Genomic DNA, 27,438 nt, shown 5'->3' with positions numbered 1-27,438 from the left:
AAACTAATGGAGGAAGAATATCCTGCTGCTTTTTAACCCAAGGGAGGGATTGGTCATAATATTACACCTGATTTAGGCCATGTGCACCTGAGGGCGTCTGTTATGGTCTGAATGTTGGTGTCCTCCCTAAATTGGTACGTTGAAACTCTAAGCCCCTAAAATGATGATGTTTAGAGGTCGGGCCTTTGGGAGGTGACTGGGTTTTCGTGAGGTCATGATAGGGGTCCTCATAATGGAATTAGTGCCCTTATAAGAAGAGATGCCAGTATCTCTTTCTTTCTGTCTTACCACATATAATGATCATGTGAGGACAGCCAGAAGGCCACTATCTGCCACCCATGAAGTGAGCCCTCACTAGACACTGACCCTTCTGGCACTTTGATCTCGGACTTCCCAGACTCCAGAACTGAGAAACAAATGTCTGTTGTAAGCCACCCAGACTATGGTATTTGTTACAGCAGCACCCAAAGACGAAGACAGAAGCTCAGGAACAAAATAATCTCCGGGGCACCTAGGTGGCTCAGGTGCTTAAGCATCCGACCCTGGCTCCAGTCATGATCTCACGGTTTGTGAGTTTGAGCCCCATGTTGGGCTCTCTGCTGTCAGCACAGAGCCTTCTTCAGATCCTCTATCCCCTTCTCTCTCTGCCCCTCCCCCGCTCATGTTTCCTTTCTGTCTCTCAAAAAAAAAAAAAAAAAAAAAAGGCAAAATAATCAAAACTCCAAGAAATAGACCGCAAGGACCCAGGCAGCTTTCACTGAATGCTCCTCCCCATTCCAAAAGGCAAAATAATCGTCTTTCACAGATGCTCACAGAAGCAAAGTCTAGCCACCACACGCACAGAATGTACAAAAGGGAACAACCAAAGGAAGGTGCCCTTGAATCTGCCCGGTGCCCACCTCACAGAACCTCTCCCTCCACCCAGCTGGGGTTCTTGGTAGTGGTTATTACTGACCTGCTTCCCGAAGGAGACGGTTCTTCGTTCATCTCTCCCAAGCAGGCTTCACTTCCGCCTTCATGGAAATCTAGCTCTCACCATTATATGCCTGATTGTATGCCTTCCAAATTCTACAACTATTCAGGAGTTATCTAGGCATGCACGTATTCCACCTATTAGCTTTGGTGGCCAAGACCTATAAGCTGTTGTGTTGGCATTTTCTGCCATCACACCCTGTTAGAGGCCGCGTGTGTTTGGGCCTGAGGGGGTGGTGGGGAGAGACCACCCCCAGGTCAAACATTTTGCCGTGGAGCTGCTGGGCACGTATAATGTTTCTCAAGGTGAGCCACACAAATGCCCCAAACAAAATAATTGGAGGCGGACTTAGCAATTATCTTCAGGAGATTAGATTTGGAGCAGCTTCAAGGATTCCTAATACAAAATAGTGTGCTTTAAGGCAGTCAAACCCAAAGCATAAATTTTCATTCTGAGGGACAGAAAGTAGATTCATAGTTGCCTAGGTTTGGGGTAGGGGTGGAGACTAATTGGGGTGTTAAAAATGTTCCAAAGTTAAATTGTGGGTGATGGTTGCACAACTCTGTGAATGTACTAAAAAAAACCAAAACATCTAATTACATACTTTAAATGGGTGAATTTTATGGTATGAGTTCTATCTCAAGCTGTTAAACATTTAATTCTGAGAGAATTACATGGTCTATAAAAATAGCCCTAATATTTTATTAGCATTAGTAACTTTTTTTTTTTTTTTTTTTTTTTTTTTTTTACCAATTATTTCTGGTGTGTGTGATGACTAATGCTTTAGGTTATATATGCTTTTGGGAAGGGCAGACTGGAGAAGGTAATCTGGCTTCAGACAAGGACCAGGTCCCAGGTATAAAAATGCAGGGAGTAGATTTGCTCAGTGGGAATGTTCTTCAGTCTTCCACTGTGTTTCCCCTGCCCCTTACAGACCCGTGGGGTAGAAGGGGCTGTTTGAGCATGTGTGGTTCCTCCTACCCTATCTCTAGAGTCATTCCTCTGTGCTCTGGAGCCTTAAAGAACATCCAGCTGATTCTGCAGCAGGAGGGCATAACAGAATCTTCAGGAGGAAAAAGGAGACAGGAGGTAGTTTTTGTAATTTGAAAAAGCACAGTTTACCTTGTAATGTATTTATTTCATTATGATTTTATTGAGGAGCTCCTTTCTCTCTGTGTAATATTCTTAAAGAATATCCAGGGGTGCCTGGATGGCTCAGTCGGTTGAGCGTACTACTTTTGATTTTGGCTCGGGTCACGATCTCATGGGATCGAACCCTGCATTGGGCTCCGTGCTGAGAATGGAGCCTGCTTAAGGTTCTCTCTCCCAGGGTGCTTGGGTGGCTCAGTTGGTTAAGTGTCCGAGTCTTGATTTCAGCTCAGGCATGATCTCACAGTTTGTGAGATCGAGCCCCCCATTGGGCTCTGCGCTGACAGCACAGAGCCTGCTTGGGATTCTCTCTCTCCATCCCTCTCTGTCCCTCCTCCACATGTGTTCTCTCTCTCTCTCTCTCTCTCTTCCTCTCAAAATAAATAAAAAAATTTTAAAAAGATTCTCTCTCTTTCTCCCTCTGCCTCTCTCTCCTGCTCATGTGTGCTCTCTCTAAAGAAAATACATATATATACAAAAAAGAATAATTACAAACCACGATCCAGGTTCATGATATGGAATGCTATCAGCACCCTAAAAGGGCCCAACTCACAGCCCCCTCTACATCTTTTCCCCACTATAACCCTCTCCTTTCCCCAGAAGTAACTACTTTTTCAAATCTCCTAATCATTTTTAGTTTCTTGTTCCCTGTAGATCTTCGAAAGCTCATCTTTTATTTATTTCTACATAGCCTGCATATGTATAATTATATTTATATGATAAAACCCGAATTAAGATTGACCTCTCTTAGAAAGGAAAAGCCTATTTATTTTAATTCTAATAATTTAACATCTTCATTTTTGGTGTGACTGTTCTCTTCTCCCTGATGGTGCCTTGCTTCCTTGTGTGCTTAGTTATTTTTGACAGCGGGGAGATCACTTTCTTTGGAAAATTATTTTGTAAAGTTATTTGTGGCCTAGAAAAGTATTCCTTTTCTGTAAAGGGTTATCACTGAAATATTCAGAGCTTGAGGTCCTTTGAACCAATCACTCAGTTGATGCAACTTTGAGCCTGGATGTGAAAGAAGTCCAGGTATGGTTACAAATTCTCATGAATGGCTGACCTTCCTCTACTTTAGTACTGAAACAGGAGGTTTTTTGGGTGTATATATGTTTTGTTTTGTTTAGAGTGGGGGGATGGGACGTGGATCATAGGGATAGACTTACCTTCTGGTTCATGCTTACCTATAGAGTGTAAATTTTTGGGATGCCAGTTTTACGGGATAGTTTTCTTACTAGATCTTTCTAGATCTTACTAGATCTTCCCAGTCTGGGAAGACTGGGGCTTTAATATCTGACCATTTGTTCCTACTCTAGGATATTATCAAAATCTAAACTTGTAGGGCGCCTGCGTGGCTCAGTTGGTTTTAAGCACCTGACTTCGGCTCAGGTCACAATCTCACGGTTCGTGAGTTCGAGCCCCGCGTCAGGCTCTGTGCTGACAGTTTAGAGCCTGGAGCCTGCTTCACATTCTGTGTCTCCCTCTCTCTGCCCCTCCTCCTCCTCTCTCTCTCTCAAAAATAAGTAAACATTAAAAAAAAAAATCTTAAAAAAAAAAAGAAAACCTCTAACTTCCTGCTTTCTAGTAACTCCTTATTAACTCATTAGATCTTTGATGTTTTGAAGGATATATATGTATACTTATATATGTATGTATCCTGCCATATTAGAGGATGTGAAGCCCTACAAGAATATAATCTTAAATTTGTAAAATGAAATCTCTATTGGTTTTTATATTACAGTGATTGAAAGTAAAGCCTGACCAAATCTTTTTAGCTGGGAGTGCTATATGAATGACTCTTCCTATGACTGGGGGTGGGGGAGAGAGGGGAGTGGGAAAGGGGGATGTTTTGCATATGTCCTTTAGAGGAGTATATCAGAATTTCTGAATGGAGGGAGGTGATTTATGCCAAGGGTGATTAGGTATATGTATGTATGTAAAGTATATCAAAAGATGGTTTGGATTTTTAAAAAGTTTAGAAACCTGATTCTATAACTGTATTTAGTCCTGTTTTCTGAAACTTCATTGAAGTTGCATTTCTACAAATTCTACAATGGAAAGGCTCTTTTACATTTTGGGTCTTTGACTTTTTAGATAATCTGTTGAAAGCTCTAGATGCTTTTCTCCGGAAATAATTCACACATGTACACATATGCAAATTTTGATTATAATTTCAGAGGGTCAAAGGGACCCTCTAAAGAACTTCAGCTCTAAAATTACTAAATACTACTTGACTTTACATAATGGGATACGTTAAATAACTTCTGGCCATCCATAAAAGTAGAATCTTATGCAGACATTAAAAAGAAAATAACTTGGGGCACCTGGCTGGTGATGCTTGAGCTCAGGATTGTGAGTTGAAGCCCCAGGTTGAGGGTAGAACTTACTTTAAAAAAAGAAAAAAAAAAAAAAAGGAAATAACTATCTATACTAATGTAGACAGATACTAAAGATACAATGTCAAGTGAAAAAATAAGTTGTAGAACAGATTAGAATGATTTTGTTTGCGTATATATTATGTAATTATGATTCCATTGGTGGACACACATGGAAAAAATCTGCAGGGATACACAAACACTTGGATATTATAACTGGATGAGTATTGTGGAGACTTTTTCCCTTAAACTAAGTAATATTTGGAACTTCTTTCTACCATAAACTTGTATTTCTTGTATACATTAAGAAGAAAATTTAGGGGCGCCTGGGTGGCGCAGTCGGTTAAGCGTCCGACTTCAGCCAGGTCACGATCTCATGGTCCGTGAGTTCGAGCCCCGCGTCAGGCTCTGGGCTGATGGCTCAGAGCCTGGAGCCTGTTTCCGATTCTGTGTCTCCCTCTCTCTCTGTCCCTCCCCCGTTCATGCTCTGTCTCTCTCTGTCCCAAAAATAAATAAACGTTGAAAAAAAAAAATTAAAAAAAAAAAAAAAAAAAAAGAAGAAAATTTAAGTTAAAAAAATGAATCATTCTTCTAAAATATAATGTTTTGGGGCACCTGGGTGGCTCAGCTGGTTGAATGTCTGACTCTTGATTTTGTCTCCAGTCATGATCCCAGAGTTGTGGGATCGAGCCCCTCATTGGGCTCTGCACTGAGCATTGAGCTTGCTTGAAATTCTCTCTCTCTGCCCTTCTCCCCTGCTCTCTCTCTTCCTTGCTCTCTCCCATAAAAAAAAAAATTAAATAAAAAATACAATATAATGTTTTATAGTCTTTATAATCTTCTCTACAGAAAAAAAACAGATATTATGTATCTATTGCTATCCAAATGTGATCCTTTCCTCTAATTTAAAACTTTGATCTCCTTTCAACTTTGTTTTCCAAAAGGTTAAAAGACATTTTAACTTCTTAACTTGACTCATCATTGTCCAGTGCCCGTGGGTTTGCTTCTCTTCACATTTTCAATTTCTTGTTTATGTGTAATGCCCTAGCATTATGTGAATAAAATTCAGACATACGGAAATTATATTGAGAATATTGCTTGTATTTCTATATGAATTCTCTTATTTCATGACCTACTAAGTCATACATAATGGTTTTTATACAAAATGTTTCATGGATTGTTAACTCAAATTATGCTGTTAGAGCCAACTACATGAAATGAGGTAATTAGAAAGCTACTATGTTCTTACATAATGATCTTTGTCTCAAAGAACTAAGGGACTCTATCTGTCCTATATTTGCACAGATGGATTTTATCAGCAGTGAATAAAATAATTCTAATATTTACCAGATATTAAATTTCTCACCTGCTATTTCAACTTAATTATATCCTTTTTTTTTTTTTTTTTTTTTTTTTTTTTTAAGCAGAGCAGATTTTCTAATTTTATTTCTGATATGAGACATTCTGGGTAACATTAGAAAAGAGACCTCTTCCTAGCTTCTGTTAGAGTGGGGTTTGGAATGAAGCAGAGAAATGGGTATAATAATCACAGAAATGACTATAATAGGAAGCCAACCATTCTGGCCTGTTGATCAGAGAAAGTTTCATAGACAAACTAGTCAAGAGTCTGGTTACCTATCCCTTTTTTTTTTTTAATTAAAAAAAATTTTTTTTATTAAGTAATCTGTATGCCCAGTGTGGGGCTTGAACTCATGAGCCTGAGATTAAAAGTTGTATACTTTACTGACTGAATCAGCCAGGCACCCCGTTGTCTCACTTTTGTCAATGAAAGGGACTCCACTTTCTTGGAAGTTTTCCGACTTCTGTCACTGATGCAGCCAATTCATTCGTTCACACAAGAGCAGCGAGTGTGGCCTCTCCTGTGCAGAGGGTAGATGATTGGCCAAGGATAACCTCCTGGGGATGCCAGAACCTTCCTGGGATGTACCTTAATGGGGATTCCCTCCAACAGCCCACCATCTCCATTTTGCAATTGGTTATTTGCTGACAACTTTCTTATGTTCGACTTAACTCTTGTTGAATCAAACCACCTTACATTTAGTTCTAACCTTCAAAAATAAAGAAATTGGTAATATCCAATTTGTAACCCCACATTCCCCTCCCTCATATCTATGTTTAAACCGTTGTCAGTTTCATGAATCCAATCTCCTTCATGGAACAGATTGCCTTGGTCTTGACAGGGTCTGCCATAATAATCACGGGAGTCTCTGCTTCTGTCTTTTGAATTATCTCTTTCTTTTTTTAATGTTTTATTTATTTGTTGAGGGAGAGACAGAGACAGCATGAGAGGGGGAGGGGCGGAGAGCAAGAGGGGGACAGAGAATCCAAAGCGGGTTTTGCGCTGACAGCAGCGAGCCCGATGCGGGGTCAAAGTTGGTCACTCAATCAACTGAGCCACCCAGGTGCCCCTGATTTATTATTTATTTATTAATTTTTTTTTTCAATGTTTATTTATTTCTGAGAGAGATACAGGGAGACAGAGGATCCAAAGCAAGCTCCACGCTGTCAGCGCAAAGCTTGACCTAGGGCTAGAACTCATGAACCATGAACACAGAGCCTGACATGGGGCTTGAACTCATGAACCGTGAGATCAAGACCTGAGCTGAAGCTGACTGAACCGTCCAGGCGCCAGCCTGATGTTGTCTTTTAAAGAGACAAACTTGATCATTGGGTTCACTAGCTTAAAGATCTTTAATGGCTCCTCACTTCCTAAGGATGACGTCCAGACTCTGTGTTGGGATTTTTATAACTTAATCCATTCTCTTTTGCTTCTTCCTGTTCTCTCCCTTTACAACTTTTGCTCCTTTCTCTTATTTATTTTCCTGCTTGCAGCTTGACACATACTGTTCCCTGTGCCTGTAAGTTTTGCCCTTTCTTTATCTGGCAAACTCATACTCATCTTTTAAATTTCATATCTGTTATCATCCCTCCTATAAAGCCTTCCTGAATTAATCTACTCTGTCCCTGTCCTCTCTTAACCTTTAGAAGGTGCTTCTCGTATCTTTCATCACTACACTGTAATTATAGATTCCTGTCTCCCCAGGAGCGCAGACTTCATATCTTGACCATCTCTGAATCTTGAACCTCCATAGTGCCTGGCTCAATACAGTTGTTTTTTTTTTTTCACTTACATGTTGCATATCCGAATCCAGTTCATATGTCTTTCTTAAAATTTTTTTTAATGTTTATTCATTTTTCAGAGAGAGAGAGAGAGAGAGAGACAGAGTGTAAGTGCGGTAGGGGCAGAGAGAGAGGGAGACACAGAATCGGAAGCAGGCTCCAGGCTCTGAGCGGTCAGCACAGAGCCTGACACGGGCTCAAACCCATGAACGATGAGATCATGACCTGAGTTGAAGTTGGATGCTTATCCTACTGAGCTACCCAGGTGCCCCAAGTTCATACGTCTTTCTAAAGTGAGTAATCTTCCCCTAAGAACAAAACAGGACTACCACAAAATGGACCCCAGATGAGCCTGATTACCTAATGGGCAACTGGGATACCCTGTCTTTATTATTATTGTTTTATAATTTTGTATGTGTATGTTTATGGATATTTATAGGGGTAGTCATAAAGCAAGAAAGAGGCAAAGGCTAATTAAGGAATTTTACTTCTTCCTAATTCTAAGCCCCCTACTCCAGTAATAGAAAATAGACAAGCTGCAGATTCTAGACAATTCTCCATCCAGAGTCTTTCTTCTTGTCTGCCTTATAGAAGGCAGTGTGTTGGGTCGCTTATTGGGTAGAGGTAGCCACACTTCTTCTGGAACCACTTTCTCATATCTATGATTTTGATTACTCTTTTAAAAATGTTTTTCTAGTACTTTAAAAAATATATTAATATAGGAGAATTGTGGTAAAGATCAACCGCAATTGTTAAAAAGATGGACCCACGCGACCCTTCTGTTGTGCTGGCACTTGAGATATTTTCAATTCACAAACCAACTGGTGTCTCACTATCCATTTTGTTTGTTTTTCTTCTAGCCTGCTTTTGTTTTTTTCTTCCGCTTTCTTCTCTCAGTCACGTTGATGTGCATTTCACTGCTCTGCATATCATCTTGCTAATGAACTAATTTTGTACTTTATAAAGATCATAGTGGCTCTTCTATTAATGTCACATGGTTAGGAGTGGGAGAACCGAAAGAATCATATCCAGCCCTTCAGGCATTGTGTATTTGCTGTTTTTAACATCAGGAAGACATTCTATTCCATCAGTACTTGATTCTGTCATTGTTTGATTCCTGTATGATCAAGAGAACAGTTCTAAATGAGTCTCCTTGGAGCATAAAGTTTGCCAAGATGCTGAAATTGCCACATCAGCGTAGGGTATCAAAGTGGTTATTAGCTAGGCAGCAGTGGTTGTATAATGTGTCATTCATTTGATCTATTTTATCTCCAGATTCAGTAATAACCCCACAGGAACTTAAACACTGATGCTGCACTGAATTTTGGTTCCCTAGTATAGCTTTCTACTGCCATTGGTTTCAAATAGAGAAGTTTCCAAAGCTGTGGCCCATGGCCTGGGTGCTCTGTGTGCAGAGGGGCCCCTACAAAAAAGCACGAATGTGCTTGAATGTGCTCGATGAATGTGATGATGAAGCATCAGTTTGATGAAGATAAGAAATATATCATTTGACATAATTGCACTGGCACTATACGTAGAATTGCCTTTTATTTTATGTATTTTATTTTTTAAGTAGGCTTCCTACTCAGCGTGGAGCCTAATGCGGGGCTTGAGCACCCGACCCTGAGATCAAGACCTGAGCTGAGATCAAGAGCTAGATGCTTAACTGACTGAGCCACCCAGGCACCCTAAGAGTTGCCTTTTATTTTATTATTTTTAAAGTTTATTTATTCACTTTGAGGAAGAGAGAGAGCATAAGAAGGGGAGGGACAGAGAGGGAGAGAGAGAATCCCAAGCAAGTTCCACACTGTCAGCACAGAGACTTACACGGGGCTCAACCCCATGAACTGTGAGATCATGATCTGAGCTGAAACAAGAATTAGATGTTTAACCAACTGAACCACCCAGGTGCCCCAAGAGTTGCCTTTTAAATGCATTAGCCTAATGAGATAGAATATATGATGGTTCTTCTTTTTTTGTATCCCTTATAGCTCTTAGGATACTAGTGTTGTGTGTACAATAGATGCTTAATAAATATTTGTTGACAAAAATAGGCACAGAGAAAGAAATGGACTAACTTGTCATAAAAGTCCTGTGTAAGGCCTGCTCTGGGCTGAGAGCCATGCTGCCCTGTTCTTAAAGCCAAGGGGTTCTTCCTCCAAGCCTCCCGCCCAAATCCTTGATTTCTGGGCCAACCAGTGCAAAATGGCCCACTCCCGTGATCAAAACCAGATTTCTTTCTAATGTGCAATACTAGGATACGATCTTCAAAAGCCCTTCAAAGTAACCAGAAAAGTTAGAACCTGCCATGGCAAGAAACAGCAGCGCCCCTTAGCTGGGGTCTGAAATGAACCCTTGGCTGAACAAGTAGTGGAAATTGACAAAGCTCCCAAACTGAGGAGAACCTCGCACGTGGGGAGGCTGGGTAGTCAGACCCAGTCATGTTCCCCACCCGACGAAGCTGAGCGGTGCCCATGCCTGCGTCCTTCCAACACTGATGTGCACATAAAAAGACCTTTCCCAGCTGAGAGCCAAGTCATGACCACCCCTGGAAGCGGAACACCCTCACAGCTTCCTTTGCTTTGCAGTAAACCCTTATGTCCGGAATCACCCTCAGCCTCCTTTTTCCTAGTAGGTCTACTGTTACTGTTACTAGTATGATCATCATTTATTGAGTGCATGCAATGTGCCATACATTAACTATTGTCATTTCAACTGTGAGGAAAGAGAAGCCCAGAGAACTTAGTTAACTTGCCCACAGTCACACAGCTAGTAAATAGGAGAGCCAGAGTTGAAACCCCGGCAGTCAGACTGCAGAACTGAACTCTCAACAACTACCCTACACTAAAAACATACCCTTCATGAAGCACAGCCAGCACAATTACACAGGTGTTCTATAAAAGTACGACAACGCATTTCTATATAATACTACCCCATGCAGGGGTGTCTGGGTGGCTCAGTTGGTTAAGCGTCTGACTTCAGCTCAGGTCATGATCTCACGGTTCATGGGTTCCAGCCCCGCACCTGGCTCTGCACTGATGCACGAGCTCTTTCTGTCTCGCTCTCAAACAAGTTAAAAAAAATGCTACTCTGTGCACATATAGAGAGATAGATAGATAGATAGATATTATTATACATAGATATCAATTATAAATGAGATATATCATATATTAGTAATTAATGTATATTACTAAAGATTCTAAGGGCAGTTGTTTTACAAAAATAAGATAATGTACAGTATATATATATATATATATATATATATATATATACACACATACACATGTACATACACACACCGGTATATTGTATGTGTGTATATACACACATATATACATACACACACACCGGTATACTCTCTCTGTCTATATATATGTATATGTATGTATGTATGTGTGTGTGCGTGTATATACAAATATATATACACACACACATACATGTACATGTACAAACACACACACCGGGATACACACACACACACACACACACACACCGGTATATTATATACAGGTGACCCTTGAACGACAAGGGCCTGTGTGCAGGCCCACATACATGTGGATTTATTTTGGATAAATACAGTGCGGTACTTGAAATGTATTTTCTCTTCTTTATGGTTTTTTAAATAACATTTTCTCTTCTCTCGCTTACTTTATTGTAAGAATATAGTATATAATATATATAACATACAAAATTTGTGTTAATTATCTGCTTATGTTATTGGTAACACTTTCAGGCAACAGGAGCTATGAGTAGTTAGGTTTGGGGGGAGTCAAAAGTTATATGCAGCTTTTTGACTATGTGGGAGGTTGGTGCCCCCAAACCCCACATTGTTCAAGGGTATACTTTATATACTGGTCCTCTACAATATCAATAGTAAGTCGTTTTTTCTACACATAGCAACAAATTCATGATAGCAAATATTTACACTTCACTCTAGAGATGAGAAGTGCTTTCAGCCCCTTATAGCACTTAACCCCATAGCAATCCCATAAGGACATAGAATAGGTATTATTATTGTGTGCTATGCACCACGGGTGCCAGGCCTTGGTTTACGAGACTTTCATCAAGAGGATAGAAAATATTTGAGTCTTGGAAAAAGAGTTACTGGCACCAAACCATGAATAAAAACTGCAAAATCAAAATTAACAAAAAATTAATGAAACGCCGTTCTAAACTACCATTATGTTAACATCACTAATTGTTCAACATACTGTTAACAAAATTCCATTACATTTGAAAACACTTTGTAGATTGGGTATTTTTCATTTTGTGAGGAATTCCAAAGTATGTATGATTACCAAGGAATGATAGCTAATCATAAATGAAATGAATTTTACATATGTTATTTTATTTTATTTTATTTTATTTATCTAAAAAATTTCTTTAATGTTTATTTTTGAGAGAGAGAGCACAAGAAGGTGAGTGGCAGAGAGAGAGGGAGACAGAAGCCAAAGCAGGCTGTCAATGCAGAGCCTGACATGGGGCTGTCAATGCAGAGCCTGACATGGGGCTTGAACTCACGAACCGTGAGATCATGACCTGAAATCAAGAGTCTGATGCTTAACCAACTGAGCCACTCAGGGGCCCTGTAATTTTAATTACAGATAAAAATTCTTTCAAAATGTTTACAGCAAACTCATTAATGGGAATGAGGATCATTGTAAAATGTTTGAAATATACAAGGTGGCTGAATCCTGGGCCTGTGAAATTTCTCAATTGCCTGATTATGGGTGCAGGATGAGGACATCTGAGCACAAAGGAAGTGATTTACCTCCTAAGGCAAGAGGGTAAGTACCGAGATGAAACTCAAAACCTCGCCTTCAGGGCATGGTGCTCCTTCTGTTCAGTGTCTTCAGGGGACAGTCTCCATGAACATCTAGATCCCCTTCTTAAATAGGACCAGCCAAACCAGTGCCTGTCACTGGTAGACACACACTCCGGATTATGTTCACTTAGTTGTGCTCCACTGTAATTCTTTACAAAAAGTCACCGGCTCCTCCCTCATCGAATCTGGTGAGATTGTGCCTGGAAGCAGGAGATTTCACTGTGTGCCATATCCCTTGCACAGTTTATAACAAACTGAAATAAAACCACTGTTAGCCTATCTGGAGATGCAGACATACAGAAAAGGAGGGTGATGTGGCAGACGACTTCAAGGGTTTGATTATTTCTCAGTCCTGGGTTTGAAATTCTATGACTTTGAGTTAGTAATTTCTCCATGCCTCGGTTTCTTCCTTTATAAAACCAGACGAGAGGTGCCTGGGCGGCTCAGTTGGTTAAGCGTCCGATTTCATTCAGGTCATGATCTCGCTGTTCATGGGTTCAAGCCTGGCACTGGGTTCTGTGCTGACAGCTCAGAGCCTGGAGTCTGCTCCTGATTCTGGGTCTCCCTTTCTTTCCGCCCCTCCCCTGCTTGCACTCTGTCTCTCTCTCTCTCTCAAAAATAAAAAAAACATTAAAAAATTTTTTTGGAAAAAAAAACGCAGATGATCATAAAAGGAGCTACTGAGTTACTGTGAAGTTTTAATGAGGTCATGTATGTGTTCTCTTTGCTTGCTAGGATTATGAACAGATTATAAAGTGCTCAACAAATGTTAGCTCTTTGTATTATGACTTGCCTTCCTGTCTTATCAATAGTCAAGTTATTTGTCCAGGATGTAAAAAGCACACCCAGGAGATAGGCATTTTATATATTTTTATATATTGCTGGTCAAGTGGAGAAGGCACTGTCCCCGTGGAGGGGCCTATGGCAATATCTAGCACAGATATATATGCATTTTGCTCTTTGACCTGGCAATTCAGCTTCTAGAAGTTAGTTTATTTTCTTAATTTTAAAGATTTTTTTCCTTTTCTTTTGTAAGTTTATTTAGAGAGAGTGAGAGTGTGAGCGGTGGAGGGGCAGAGAGAGAGAGAGAGGGAGAGAGGGGGAGGGAGAGAACCCCAAGCAGGCTCTGTGTTGTCGGTACAGAGCCTGACGTGGGGCTCAGTCCCACGAACCACAAGATCATGACCTGAGCTGAAGTCAAGAGACCGATGCCTGATGGATTGAGCCACTCGGGCGCCCTGAAAGATTTTTTTATTTTCAAGTTATCTTTATACCCAACTCACAGCCCAGAGATGGAGACTTGCATGGTGCTCCACGGACGCACCCAGCCAGGGGCCCCTCAGCTCCTAGGAGCTTTGAGCCAATGTAATAAAAGTAAGAACAACAAAACATCATAAATAAACACCTAAAATATATTGAGTGCCTATAGGCCAAACACTCACCATTATCTCATTTTATTTAAGCCTCTAATCATCTGGAGCGCCAAGGAGCTTTCACCCCATTTTACAGATGAGGCCAAGTGTGGTTCAGAGACAGTGACCTGCTTCTGATTACAACACAGCCAAGAAGTCACAGCTGCCGAGTTTGCAACTAGGAATGTCTTTGTTACTATTCTGTACTTTCTTCCAACAGAGCATGTTCCAAACTCATTGTTAGGAGTTTATATTTGAGGAGGCGATCTATAAAATCAACAATGGGATACAGAGGCTTGAAAGGAAATTAAAACTATTTCCTGACAGGCATATATTCATCAAACACTATGCTCCACCGAGCTGTATCCAGTAGCTTTCTGTTTTCATCTATGCATACATGTTCCTTAAAACTAGGAAATACCTGGGGTCCCTGGGCGGCTCAGGCAGTTAAGCATCTGACTCTGGATTTCGGCTCAGGTCATGATCTCATGGTTCCTGAGATCAAGCCCTGAGTCAAGCCCTGCATCACGCCCCACGTCGGGCTCTGTGCTGACAGCATGGAGACTGCTTGGCTCTCTCTCTCCCTCCCTCCCTCCCTCCCTCCCTCCCTCTGTCTCTCTCTCTTCTCTCTCTACCCCTTCCCTGCTCATGCTTTCTGTATCTCTCAAAATTAATAAATAAACTCGAAAATAATTTGAATCTTTTTTTTTAATGTTTATTTTTGAGAGAGAGAGAGAACACAAGTGAGGGAGGGACAGAGAGAGAGGGAGACACAGAATCCGAAGCAGGCTCCAGGCTCTGAGATGCCAGCACAGAGCCCAGGGCAGGGCTCAAACTCATGAACTGTGAGATCATGACCTGAGCGGAAGGCAGAAGCTTAACCAACAGAGCCACTCATGTGCCCCAAGAATTTGAATTTCTAAAAACAAAACAAAACTGGGAAATACCTGAATATCCGTACATCTCTCCAGAACATTTCAGATCCCTAAAGTGTTGGGACTGGCACTTGCTTTTGCATTTCGTTGACATATTATTGTAAAAAGACTTTGGCTTTTTTTGTCAGTGAAACCAAACAAAAGTCATATGTATGTTCTTTCAACTTAAAGCCTTTGTGACTTCAACGGAACTGTTGTATATGCAGCTGTGGCTGCGTTTAAGATATGTAAACATCTTAGATAAATACCAAATGTACATGGGATCAACGTCAAGTTGAGTTTACAGTTAATTTTAATGGGTGTGGTGGATAAATCAAGAGGGTGTGATTTCTGAGGTCAAGCTCTAATCCAAAGCATCAACTGATTTTAGCAGTTGTCTAAATTATGGTATGTTCCCAAATTAACAGTAAGTTCATACTGCAATTTCAGGTTTCAAATGTAGAAGCTGTTTTCTAAATTTGGGATTGAACTAGTAGACTTGGCTCTGAGGTCACTACTGAATAGGCTTTAAAGACTGCTAATTAGACCACCATCCCTAAAAGCTGCCTTCTTACAAAGCTTAATAGGGTTAGTTATTCTTTTAAAGGAGGCGCTTTGTTTACACTGAAAACTTTCAGTAGATTGCTAAAAAGAATAAAAACAAACACATAGACCTTGAAACTTACACTCTTCAAAAACAAAAAGAAGAGAAAGAGAGGAAATCGGTGTCTAAAATCGGTAGATTTTCCTTTACAGCTTGTCTTTGATTGGATAAATTTCTGTTTCCTACCCTGGGGAGGGTGGTGAAGGGTAGGGCATGGTGCTTTGGATGCAAGCCGTCTTCTGGGTGATGTTAATTTGTTGTAGGTTTTCAAGGCTGCTTGTTCAGCAGAGACTTTATTAGTTTTTGGCTACAGAAAGTCAAAGATTTATAGAAGGTTGCTCTCTGGATAGCTGTGGCTGTAATCCCTTTAGGTCTCCTTATTTGAAAACTATGTTCTTGATCAGTGTTGACGAACAGCACACTCGGGAACACTGTGAATTTATAAACTACTTCGTAAGAAAATATTATTAATATTGACGAACTCAGTCTTTAACACTTTGTCGAACCAGCCTGAAAACCTTCCCTGTCTTCCCAGCCCCCAAGACTAGAAGAACTGGTAAGGGGATAGTTCCATCTGACCCGAACATCCCCAATTGGGATTGGCTCCTGGCACTGTTCACTCAGGCATCTGTTCCCGCCTCCACAGAGATGTCACAGCTGCTGGTGAGCTCATCCGGGAACACTATTCCTATGTGAGGAGCTTCTCTCTGAGTTCTTTCAGGGAAAGCACTCACTTTCTTTCAGGGAAAGACATTAAGCTGCAGGTTTATGCTGATTGTCTGTCTATGGCTTTGCCCCAAATCAAACTTTCAACAGCGTGTTACAGTATAATCCTAGTGGAAGTAATTACTTGTTTGCTAGCAACACTGGGAAGAAGGGGAGGGGGTGGACGGGCACTGCAGGAAGCCTGAGGAAGGCTGTAGAGAAAGAGGAAGAGTAAGGAAGAGAACAAAAGCTTAGTGAGTACCTACTGTATTCCATACGTGGTGTTAAGTCCTTTACATATATCATATTGTTTAGTCTTTATCCTTGCCCTGAGAAATAGAGGTCTCCATTTTATGGGGCAACAAGGCAAACGTGTCCAGTGAGTGGTTAGCTTTCTATTGCCTGAAGGTTCTCCTGTCCCCCATTCACTTTCTATTACAGAGAAGAAATAGAAATGCAGCTGGAGTAGAGGAGGAAGGAGGGGGAAGGGAAGAAGAGGAAAAAGAAACACTTAAAAAAAGATAAATGTGAGAGAGCTCTGAAACTCTGCCAGTGGTTATTCGACGTTAACTCTACCTGAAGTAAGGGTAACTCCGAGAAGGACTGGAAATTAGGCACACCTTGACCCATCTTCCAGTTTCTGGGTCACACTGGGTCAGCTTTGCCATTTCAGGAGGAGCCTAGTTTTTGGAGGCTATTTGGTAAATTCTCAACTTAATGCTCATCCCGCCCGGAGACATTGCTACGGAATAGTAAAAATTTGCCCAAAGTTTGGTAAGTCTCTGCAGAATACATTTGAGAAGAGAACATTTATTTGCTCAGTAGGGTGATCCAGTTTCCAGGTTATCCTTGTAAGAGGGAGGACTGGGTTTCTTTGCAGAAATAACTCTCTCTCTTTTTTTCTTTAATTTTTAAAAAATTTACTTTGAGAGGGAGGTGCAGAGAGAGAGGGGGACAGAGGGTGCTGGGCTCCAGCTCATGAAGAACTGTAAGATCATGACCTGAGCTGAAGTCAGACACTTAACCAACTGAGTCACTGCAATATTTCTTTAAGTGTTAAATTCACTTGGGGTTGCTATGGACTGAATATTTGTGTCTCCCCCTACCCCCATTCACATGCTGAAATCTTAACCCCCAAGGTAATGGTATTAGGAGGTGGGGCTTTTGGGGGGCACCTGGGTGGCTCAAGTAGGTTAAGTGTTCGACTTCGGCTCAGGTCATGATCTCGCCATCTGTGGGTTTGGGCCCTGCGTTGGGCTCTGTGCTGGCAGCTCGGAGCCTGTTTCGATTTTCTATGTCTCCCCCTCTCTCTGTCCACCCCCACCCCCTGCCCCGCTCATGCACTGGCTTGCTCTCTCTTGCAAAACATTAAAAAAATTTTTTTAAAGGAAAAAAAAAGGAGGTGGGGCTTTGGGGAAGTGGATGAGACATGAAGGCAGAAGCTTCATGAGTGGGGTAGAGCTCCCTTGCACCCTCTACCTTGTGAGGACACAGTGAGAAGCCAGCAGTCCGCAATCCAGAAGAGGGGCCGCGCCCGACACTGAAACTGCCGGTGACTTGATCTTGGACTTGCAGCCTCCTCGATGGTAAGGAACAGATCTCTGTTGTGGAAGCCGCCCAATCTACCATAATTGGTTGCAGCAGCCCAACAGACTACGACAGACACACTGCATGTCATATTATGGAAAATAGTCTTTTTTAAGCACAGTAATCGAGTATTTCAGGACTTTATGTAAGTAAAGTCGGATCATAGCTTCGTATCAGAAGAACAACTCTTGTTTTTATAGATTTATGATATAGACATTAAGCTGCAGGTATTATGAATGTGAAAACTGGGAACAAAGATTGAATAAAGCTTTTGCTTATTTTTTCCCTATGCCTGAGGAGTCATTCCATTTTCTGGGTCAGAGGCTACGAGGCCGTCGAGAGCACCACCTTGAACATGACAAAAGTCCTAAGCCCCTGCTCTGAAGGGGATTGTGGCTCATGGGCCATTACCATGGAGAAGTAAGAGCCTTAAAACATATCTAAATAAAATGAAGTGACAAGAGGAAAAAAGGAAAACAAAAGCTCCGCATGCCCGGGGGGACTTTTGTTTATGAAATGGAAGCTGTTCATGGAGACTGTGAGGTTTTACTGTGAACACAAGTTTCACCTCTAAAGCTAACTGAGGCCCCACAGCATGCCCACACAGGACGCGACTGCAGGCGAGGGCCTCGATAATCATCTCGTCTGGTAGATTTTTGCACAGAGGCTCATCTGGTCCCATTTTTAAAGACATGGGAATTTTCCAAAAAAGCCAAACTTCATTCCCTCGTATGTGCTTTCAAAAGCAGTTGATGGCGTTTTGGTATTTTGGATTGTCACCTACCCATATGGTATAAACAAATCGCTTTTGAGGCAAGTTCTCATCACAGAACACAGCCTGGTTATCAGTCACAAAGGCCTGTCATCAGCCTCTGCAGTCTCATCCAGTCCCTCCAGGCTGGATGCCTCCCGCCTGAATGCTCCCCGCGTGTCTGAACACACTGCCCCTGTTGGATGAGGAGCTTCAGGCTGGGGCTGGACCCCTCCTCCCTGCAAGAAATTGCTGCTTGTAGAAGTCAGGGCAGGTCTAACTCAGGCATGACTCAGCTCTTTGTGACCTGCGTTCTCCTTTCTCCTTGATGAGACTGGTGTGCTGGCCCCACTTATGGAAACATGTGCCCTGCTCCCTCCCTTCGCCCTGCCTCAATTTGCAGAGGGAGCATCCCTTTTAAGAGGAATATTTAGAAGATTCTATCATGGAATTCTTGGTAAGAATGGTTTTGCTCCCATGGGACAAAAGAGTTTTTCCCCCTTTGCCAGGCACCCAACCACCGCCCATCTCCCCTTTCTCCCACTTTGCTTCTGGATATTTCTCTCTTACCCGGATTTTCTCCCAGTTTGGGATTATCAGTCTAAAATGAGAGTCTGGAGTTCATCAGTGTTATCGATAAAACTTTGCAACTATTTCAAAGTTTTTTCCTGTTCAAATAGGTGAGGCTGCAAAATGCTGAAGGGGGCACCTCTGTTCCAGAGAAAGGGAAAGAAGAAAACTGCGTGACAAAAATACGTGGTGGGAAGTAGCACGGGGAATCTTTGTCGATTTTCTCTGACCACTTTGAGAATTGTTTTTCCTTGAAAAGAAGAGAAAAGAAAAGACAACCTACCTAAAATATTAATGCTATTGTTAGAGTTCTACGATAATCCAAAACAGAGTCATTTTGAAAGAAAAGGTAGGTTTCATTTCTGGCAGCGGATCCCCTCCGCTGATTTACATATTCCTTGACATGATTCACTATATGAAGCGACCTTGAGTTCATACCACAGATGGAAAAGAGCGAGTACAGTAATCAGCTAAGCATTCGTAAGGACTACCATCTGAGGTTTGATTTCGAATCCAGAGAGAGTGTCTCACACACATTCCACTGAGCATGCTGGTCAAAAACCTCACATTCCAGATGCAGCAAGAATGCATGCATTGAGTGCGCGCACACGCACACACACGCACACACACACACACACACACACACACACACACACACACACACTGGCCTCCAGACAGCCCCCTGTGCACACATGTTCTAACACGGTTACAACAGAGCATGCTCCCAAGCCTTCAAGCTTCCACAGCCCTCAGCCAAGAAGCTGCCCCAGAGATAGTTGCTCAAGCAGCGGGTCACGGTGGGCTTGACCTCTGATACCCACAGCTGCCCCAGCGTACTTCCCGGGAGCCCCAGGGGCTCAGAGGAGGCTGAGTGGTAAGGATGCCGAAAAAGTCCCAAGCAGTCATGCTGCTTCTCGCCCCTAGTTTTCCTCTCTCTCGTCATGCCCTGGAGACCGTGAACCTGTTTGGGGCGTTCAGAGAGGCCATGCTACCCAGTAGTGACAATAGTTACTAACAAAATGATGAACACAACAACAGTTCCGGCAGAACAAGAGGTTTTAAGTTATCTCACGTTCTTGTCATTTCCTCGCTTCTTAAAACATTTATTTTGTTTTTCCATCCTTTTGTTGCAGGTGGCCCACTGTGCTGAAGTCAAGCAGGCCGCGCAAAGCTCTGACTTCAAAGCCATTCCTTGATAAAACATCAAAACGGCCCAGGGTGGGCCAGCTGTTATCTGGAATTCTACAGATAATTCACTGAAACTCGGTGCTCACTAGCCGCAGAGAGTTTCCACAGCAAGGCCGTTCCCAGGGTCCTGCTTGATTTTGTTGCCAGTCTCCTGTGTTTTGTTAGGCAGGGAGAGGTTTGGACCGCCTCTCAATAAAACTCCGTGTTAGCGCACCGGAGAAACTTGACTCCTGCTTGGCCTCATAGAGGCCGGAAATGTGAACTGTGCCCTCCCTGGCCCTGAAGGTGACATCGTCTTGCTCCTCCTTCTCCACCTGGAAGCACCAGTGACTGCTTTCCCCTGGGCCTTGGTTCGCTTTGGAAGAGCGGTGGCCTGCTTTCCACCATGAATATCAGAAATATTGCCTTTTCAACTCTGTGCTGTAAAATGTGATGGTACTGCATCTTCATGAGGCACAGAGTTCCCCACTTTGGGTTTGCCAGTCCTGTGGGTTCATTCTGGAGCCCCTCCCTCATCTCCCAGTCTTCAAACGCCAGCCCATCTAATCCCTTTGCTGGAATCACGCCGATGGTCTCACCGATCCTTCCCCCTTGCATTCTTCCACTTCCCACCTCCATGCATTGCCCGATCAGCAAGCCACATTTCCCTTTAAATGTGAAGACTCACCTGAAAGCCCACCACCTCTTCCGAGAAGCCTCCCCTGATTAAGTGGGGATGAAGGAGCTTTCGAAGCATGGCTGACAGACTCCCGATAAATGAGAACACACACACACACACACACACACACACACACACACAGAAACTCACAAGAAGAGCAAATTACACATTCGCCACTTTCGGACAGCACGCTTCTATGAGGGTAAGGAGATCAATTTTATAGAAATAACTAATCATTTCAGCAGATGGGGTATTTTTAGCATTCTTGGAGGTTAGCAAAACACTGCTGTCCTCTCCCACAGCAATCCGTGTCTTTCCTCAAATCCCTTCTCCTTTTCTTCTTAGCTTCCTAGATGCACGTGTGAAGGGGACTGCCACTTGCCGGACATGGATGGCACGAATGACAGTGAAGGAAGTGGGTCCTGGCAGTGCTTCCGGGCTGGTGGATCACACTGCCCAGGAGGAACCTGCGTCTGAGACCAGTAAATGCCTTAACCACGTAGTGTTCTCGTCAGGGAGCTTTCACAACTCCATGCCCCCATCCTTCTTGGGCAAACATGCTGGCTACCTGGGACCAAGGTAGACGTAAATAAAGGACCAAAACCCTCTAGACAAGGCCCTGCGGAGAGAATGGCGGGCAAGCTTCCTGGCAAGTCTCCACGTTCAGCCTCAACTAAGGCTGCTGGAGGGCAAGGGGATCTGTAGGGAGCCCTGGATCGGAGGCAATCACATCAGAAGTAGAAGCAGACATGTTCGATCTCCAGAAGACCGCCCTCCGGGGCCAGAGTTAATGCCCCTTGTGGAGGCCTGAGAGACTCATAGCATCAAATGACCAGAACGAGGAGAACACAGACGGAATGGTGATAGCTGGCAATTAGAACATGGCACCAAACACCACTGCCACAGACGCTTTCTAGCTACAAAGCCACGCTAGGCAACCTTGAAGCAAAACAGTATCGATTTTGTGGTTGTAAAAAACGTACCTTCAACTGCAGAACTCAGTTTTATGACACCTTGAATAAAAACAAAAAGTGGCAGTTATATAATGGACCCAAATCTCCTAGTCTTCTCAACACACACACATGCTTCAGACCTAGAGTTTTTGCCGGCATGTTGAGAGTTTAACTGAACAAGTAACAACTTTGAAAACAAGGTCGTTTTCAGTCCTCGATTAGACCTGATGATGTCTTCACTTCCTCCGCTGAAACCGTTTGGGGGAGTTTTTCACTAAAGAAGGGATCTGACGTGTTTTTGGCCAAAACAAAGGCCAAGTCTGTGTGAATGACTATTTCTGTATGGAAGTCACGCTGGATAATGAATCGATAAAACTTCATCCAGCAGGACACCGGTGTGTAGTACTTTCTATTTAATGCTATGTATAGAGATCATTTGATACATGTTGGGACAGGGTATCTGTTGAGATACACAGAAGGTGATTAAAAGCCATGGTGTGATCTGGCAACTTCCTTCTCTGAGGTGGTTGGGCCAAAGGCCATTTACTGTTCAGATGTGGTCAGTGTTCCAGCTCCCTGCAGGTCAGTGAACCGGCCCTCTGAGTGTGTCAGATTGCTCATGAACCAAGGAGACCTTACTCCTGACTGGACACTCATGTCCCTTTTCGATGCATTTAAGGATGAAAATACTCAACTGAGATCAACTAGACTGGGTGCAATGATTTGATCAAACGATCGTTGTTTTTTGGTGGGTTATAGTTATAAATAAATAATATTCCCCAAACCCTATGGGATGGCCATGATACTTGAGGCTGAGCAAAAGTGTCTATTTACAGTTTCATGTGGTTGGCATTCTGGTTCTCTTTCCAACCAGAGGAGTTTCAAATTAAAAATGGAAACAAAACCCTTTCAAAGTCGGTAAGCCAAATCGGGATGAGTGTGAACACGCACTGATTTTAACAGATTAGGTTAACAAAGAGACAAACTTGCTCTCCATTACAACTTTCTGAAAAAGCTGCTTTTAAGTTACCTATCCAATTTCATCCTTCCCGCAGAACCAGGAGCGTCTGGTCAATGTTTAACGAGGGACTCTCCAGGGCGAAAAGTATGCATATAAATGTATGTATGTTTATTACGGTTTTTACTGATAGACATGATGTGTGATACACAACCTACAAATAATAATAAAATCCACGGTGCTCTTTACTGCACATTCCTTACAGCCACTTGATTTTCGCGGAATGCTTTTGTTGATTTTGGTCAAACTCTTGTATTCATAGCCAGCAAGTCAACTGTGATTTGCACAGTTGCAAATCATTGCAATTGCAATCATGCATTGAATGTCATCCCAACCCCCTCTTTCCCTAATAAATGTATTATCATTACACCTCCTGTGTGGTCTACTCTTCGACTATTTTTCACACCTCCATAGACGTTATTTTCATTAAAACTCTTTCAACTTCAACACCACGTAATTACTTCCACCCTGGCCTATTTCAAGCTACAAGCCTGATGTCAGCAAATGTGGAGGTGAAAAGGGGTGGGCAAGCAGCAATACCATTATGTAGTATTTTTACCATGCGAGCGCTGTAGTTGTAGAGTGTGCATAGTAGACCGTAGTCAAATGATGAGGAAGGTAAGAGTTTTAAGTATTTATTACCTTTGTTTTTAATATAATTTATTTAATTATAAGCTTATATCACTTAATTTATAATAATGGCCATGCTTAATCATGGGCTCACATCATGTCCCAAATTATAATAATTCGCTCCTGCAAGCTGGTATGAATCAGGTCTAGCATAACGTTGTCATGACTGATGTTTCTTTCCACTCAGGCCCGGAGAAGAAAAATCCTGATCTTCAGAATGCTTTCCGAGCTATTCACAAAAGGGGTTATAATTTAACTGAATGAGACAAACGTAAGTAAGCTTAGCATTTGCTATTATTTTTCCAGTAACTTCAAAGCCTCTTAAAACCGTCACACGTAAAAATATGCTATACATAGATCACCTTGGAAATAACAGTCGCTGACAATCATCTACGAACATAACCTAAATGGACGTGCCCAGTCCATTTATGCCAAGAGGTATGAGTCACTGGCTTATTAAACAACGATCCTGTCTTTTTTTAAACCGTCGAATTCTTATATAGGAAACCAGGTCATGATATTGATTGTTTTTCAGCCATATTTATTTTTGTGTATAACCATGGTGTCAGCACCTGCCATTTAAACAAAAAGACAACGGTGTGCTCTAATCAGGGTGCTCTGATCAGCTTTACACAGGTAAAGCAAGAAAATCTAAACAGATTCTTATGGGATTTGTGGTTGTTGTTGGACCAGAGCCCAGTAGTACATTTATTGAATAAGGGGAAAAAGGTAAGCTAAAAAACTAGTAACAGTCTGATTTTAAAGCTCTAATTATGAACATTATTTTAATAAAAACATTAGTGATTCATCAACTCCATATACACTTCTCTTATGTTTTTTTTTTTTAACCTCCAAATCAGGCTTTTTCCTATAGTAGGATAGGCCTTTGTAGTTGCAAAGTAACGATGTTGCAGTGAAAATACAGAATTAGCTAAGTCTAATTAGACAGCTAATATTAATACTATACAAGAATTGTAGGGTAAAGGGAAACTATATTTTATTTTAAACTACTATATTAAAAACATTTTGAATATTTAAAAAACGATTGATGTTGATGCTGAGAAGCTACATGTAGCACTGTTGACTCCCAGGACACACAATAGACATTATCTGGTGATTGGCTGACATTGACATTGCCTGGAATTTAGGGTAAGCCGTAACACATACATATATGCATATATACACACAATGGATCTTACTTCTCCCCACCCCCTCCCCTTTAATGTTTCATCATCTGCAGAAATGTTTGAAAATAAAATTTAAAAAAAAGAGACAAAAAGGAAAAGAAAGCTAACTGTTCTTCCCTCCACTCGATATTATTAGTACTGCAAAATTCCTAATCTCGTGGGTGATTTGTGCAGACCTTGTCTATTGCCTTCCTGCAAGTCAGGGCAAATCACCAACCGGGTGTGTTTCCTGCCACCAGTCTCCAACTCCAAAGCCATTCCACCCTCTTTCCTACCACTCTCACCAAATTATTAATTTCAGACGATCTATAATAATTCTTAAGAGAGTCAAGTTAAGATAATCCATGCTCAAGTATGAATGACTAGGACTCACTAGAATCTTCCAGTGACATCTCGTTGTTGAAATAGTAATACAGTTCTTACCTCCAGCCGACAAGGCCTTATGTCATATATTCCTGCTTATTTTGTTACTTCTTCTACTTAATCTCACCTGACTTTCTCCCTGATCTGAGATGCTTTAGCCACGTTTGTCTTCTTCCTGTGCCCTGCACTGCTAATTCCTTTCTGCCCCTGCTAGTGCTCCTAATGCTCCCTCTGGTTCAAGTGCTTGCCCCTGACCTGCTAGATCTTCCTACACCCAGTGCTTTCTCGTCACTCAGATATTACTTCACACGTCGCTTCCTCAGACAACCCTTCCTTGCTTATTGCATTTAGAGCAGACCCAGTAATAACTCTGTAGACCATCTCTCTCCTATTTATTTATTTTTATAGTAGTTATAAATTCATAGATAGTAGTTATAAACCCATAACTGCTTGGAATCATGTCATTGATTCATCACTCGGTTCCTTGTTTGTATCTGTCTTCCTCATAAAGATGTAAACAGAATGAGAGAGCAGGGACCTGCTTTGTCTCGCTTGTTCCAGTAACTCTCTTGACTAGAATAGTGCCTGGCATAGAGCAAATACTCGATGAATATTTACCTAATGAGTAAGTGATCATTCCCAGGTGTTTCCAGACATCCTAAAAAGAGAATTTTAGGGGCACCTGGGTGGCTCGGTGGGGTAAGCATCTGACTCTTGGTTTCAGCTCAGGTCATGATCTCATGGTTTGTGAATTCGAGTTTCACGACACGCTCCGAGCTGCCAGTGCCAAGCCGGCTTGGGATTCTCTCTCTGTCCCCCCCGCCCCCCAAAAATAAATAAAAAACTAAAAAAAAAAAAAGTTTTTTTTTTTTTTTTTTACATTTTTGTTTTTTAAGTTTATTTTTGACAGAGACAGAGTGTGAACATGGACTGGGGAGGGGCAGAGAGAGAGGGAGACACAGAATCAGAAGCAGGCTGCAGACCCCGAGCTGTCAGCACAGAGCCCGACGCGGGGCTCGAACTCACAAACCGCGAGATCATGACCTGGGCCGAAGTCGGATGCTTAACCGACTGAGCCACTGAGGCGCCCCGAATGTTTTTCTTTTTTTTTTTTTTAAAGAATTTTATCGATCTTTGCAAATGTAATTTAAACATTTTGTCTTAATCGTGGATATTGTTGAGCAGAATCCTGAGATTTCGTTATATTGACCACTCTATTTCTACTCAGAGGCTGGTCTTCATGGAGGGTAGTGAACATTGATGTGTAGAGTGAATATACAAAAATTACAGTGATATTTAGGTTTCAAGATTATACTGTTAAGATCCCCAAGAAGTAATTTTATCAACTAGTTGGAGACAGGGTTATGCTATAAATGGACTTCAAGAAATATCAGCTAATTGATTTTATATCTAAATATCTCAGGAATCTGAAGTTCTCTTATCTGTACTGTCCTCACATTAGGCCCAGTCATCCAGGAGTGCTCACACGAACCTGTATGATATGATATGGATAGAGAAAGAAAAACTAAGAAAGGACCATTCAGTTTTTAATGTCCTCCTTCCAATGCATTCTCATACTGCAGCAGGAGCAGTCTTTTTAAAAGGCAAGTCCAATGAGGTCATATTCCTAGCCCTTTAAAATTCATAAATGGCTTTTCATTCTTTTTTTTTTTAAAGTTTATTTATTGATTTTGAGAGAGAGAGAGAAAGCACAAATTGGGGAGCGGCAGAGAGAGAGGGAGAGAGAGAGAATCCCAAGCAGGCTCTGCACTGTTACTGCAGAGCCTGATGCGGGGCTAAATCTCACAAATCGTGAGATCAGGACTTGAGTCACAATGAGACGCTTGACCGACGGGGCCACCCAGGTGCCCCGGCTTTTCTGAAGATAAAGATCACAAGCCTTAACAGGACTTGCACGGCCCTTCATGACGCCATCCATGGCAGAATAAAAATGCCCACAGATTCTTCTATTCACCTCCCGCCGAAAGATGAATCTGCTTCTTCTTGAATCTAGGAAAACTCCATGATGGCTTTGACCTTTAGAACAAAGCAGAAATGATGCTCTCTCAATGTCTGTGTCCAGGCTTTATGAACCTGGCAGCCTCTTCCTGTCTCTTGGTCACTCCCTCTGAGAACCCTGAGACACCAGGTGACGAGTCCTGAGACTGCAATGAGAGAGAGGCCACAGGTGCATATTCTGGCAAATGACATAAGCTGAGGGAAGGAGCTGGAAAGCCCTGGGGAAACTGTTGGTGGAGGCTGGGAGGAGAGAGAAAAGGCTGTCCCTGGTCTCTAGAAGGAAAGGCAAGTCATCTGATGCAGTGGCGGAAAGTTTGGTGGCATTATGACCTGTAGTAATATGAAAAATAGAAAATATACCTGATGAATGTGTAGAGTTTTAGTAAGATTTCCAGGAAGAACGTGTAGAGTGCCAG

The 27,438-nt window shown here is 42.0% G+C and overlaps 1 protein-coding gene and 1 long non-coding RNA gene across 2 annotated transcripts in view; one reads left to right on the top strand and one right to left on the bottom strand.

Moving 5' to 3' along the window:
- The window catches only part of DLGAP1 (DLG associated protein 1), an 888,408-nt gene that overhangs the window by 94,784 nt on the left and 766,186 nt on the right, over positions 1 to 27,438 (bottom strand). The window lies entirely within an intron of this gene.
- LOC122232786 lies at positions 19,040 to 23,222 on the top strand. The gene is made up of 3 exons (XR_006210185.1): positions 19,040 to 19,355; positions 20,140 to 21,054; positions 21,198 to 23,222. It is a non-coding gene; the product is annotated as an uncharacterized LOC122232786 (long non-coding RNA).

The sequence above is a fragment of the Panthera tigris genome, chromosome D3 (assembly GCF_018350195.1).
Source record: "Panthera tigris isolate Pti1 chromosome D3, P.tigris_Pti1_mat1.1, whole genome shotgun sequence".
NCBI classification, from domain to species: domain Eukaryota; kingdom Metazoa; phylum Chordata; class Mammalia; order Carnivora; family Felidae; genus Panthera; species Panthera tigris.
This window is presented reverse-complemented; position numbering and strand designations above follow the sequence as displayed.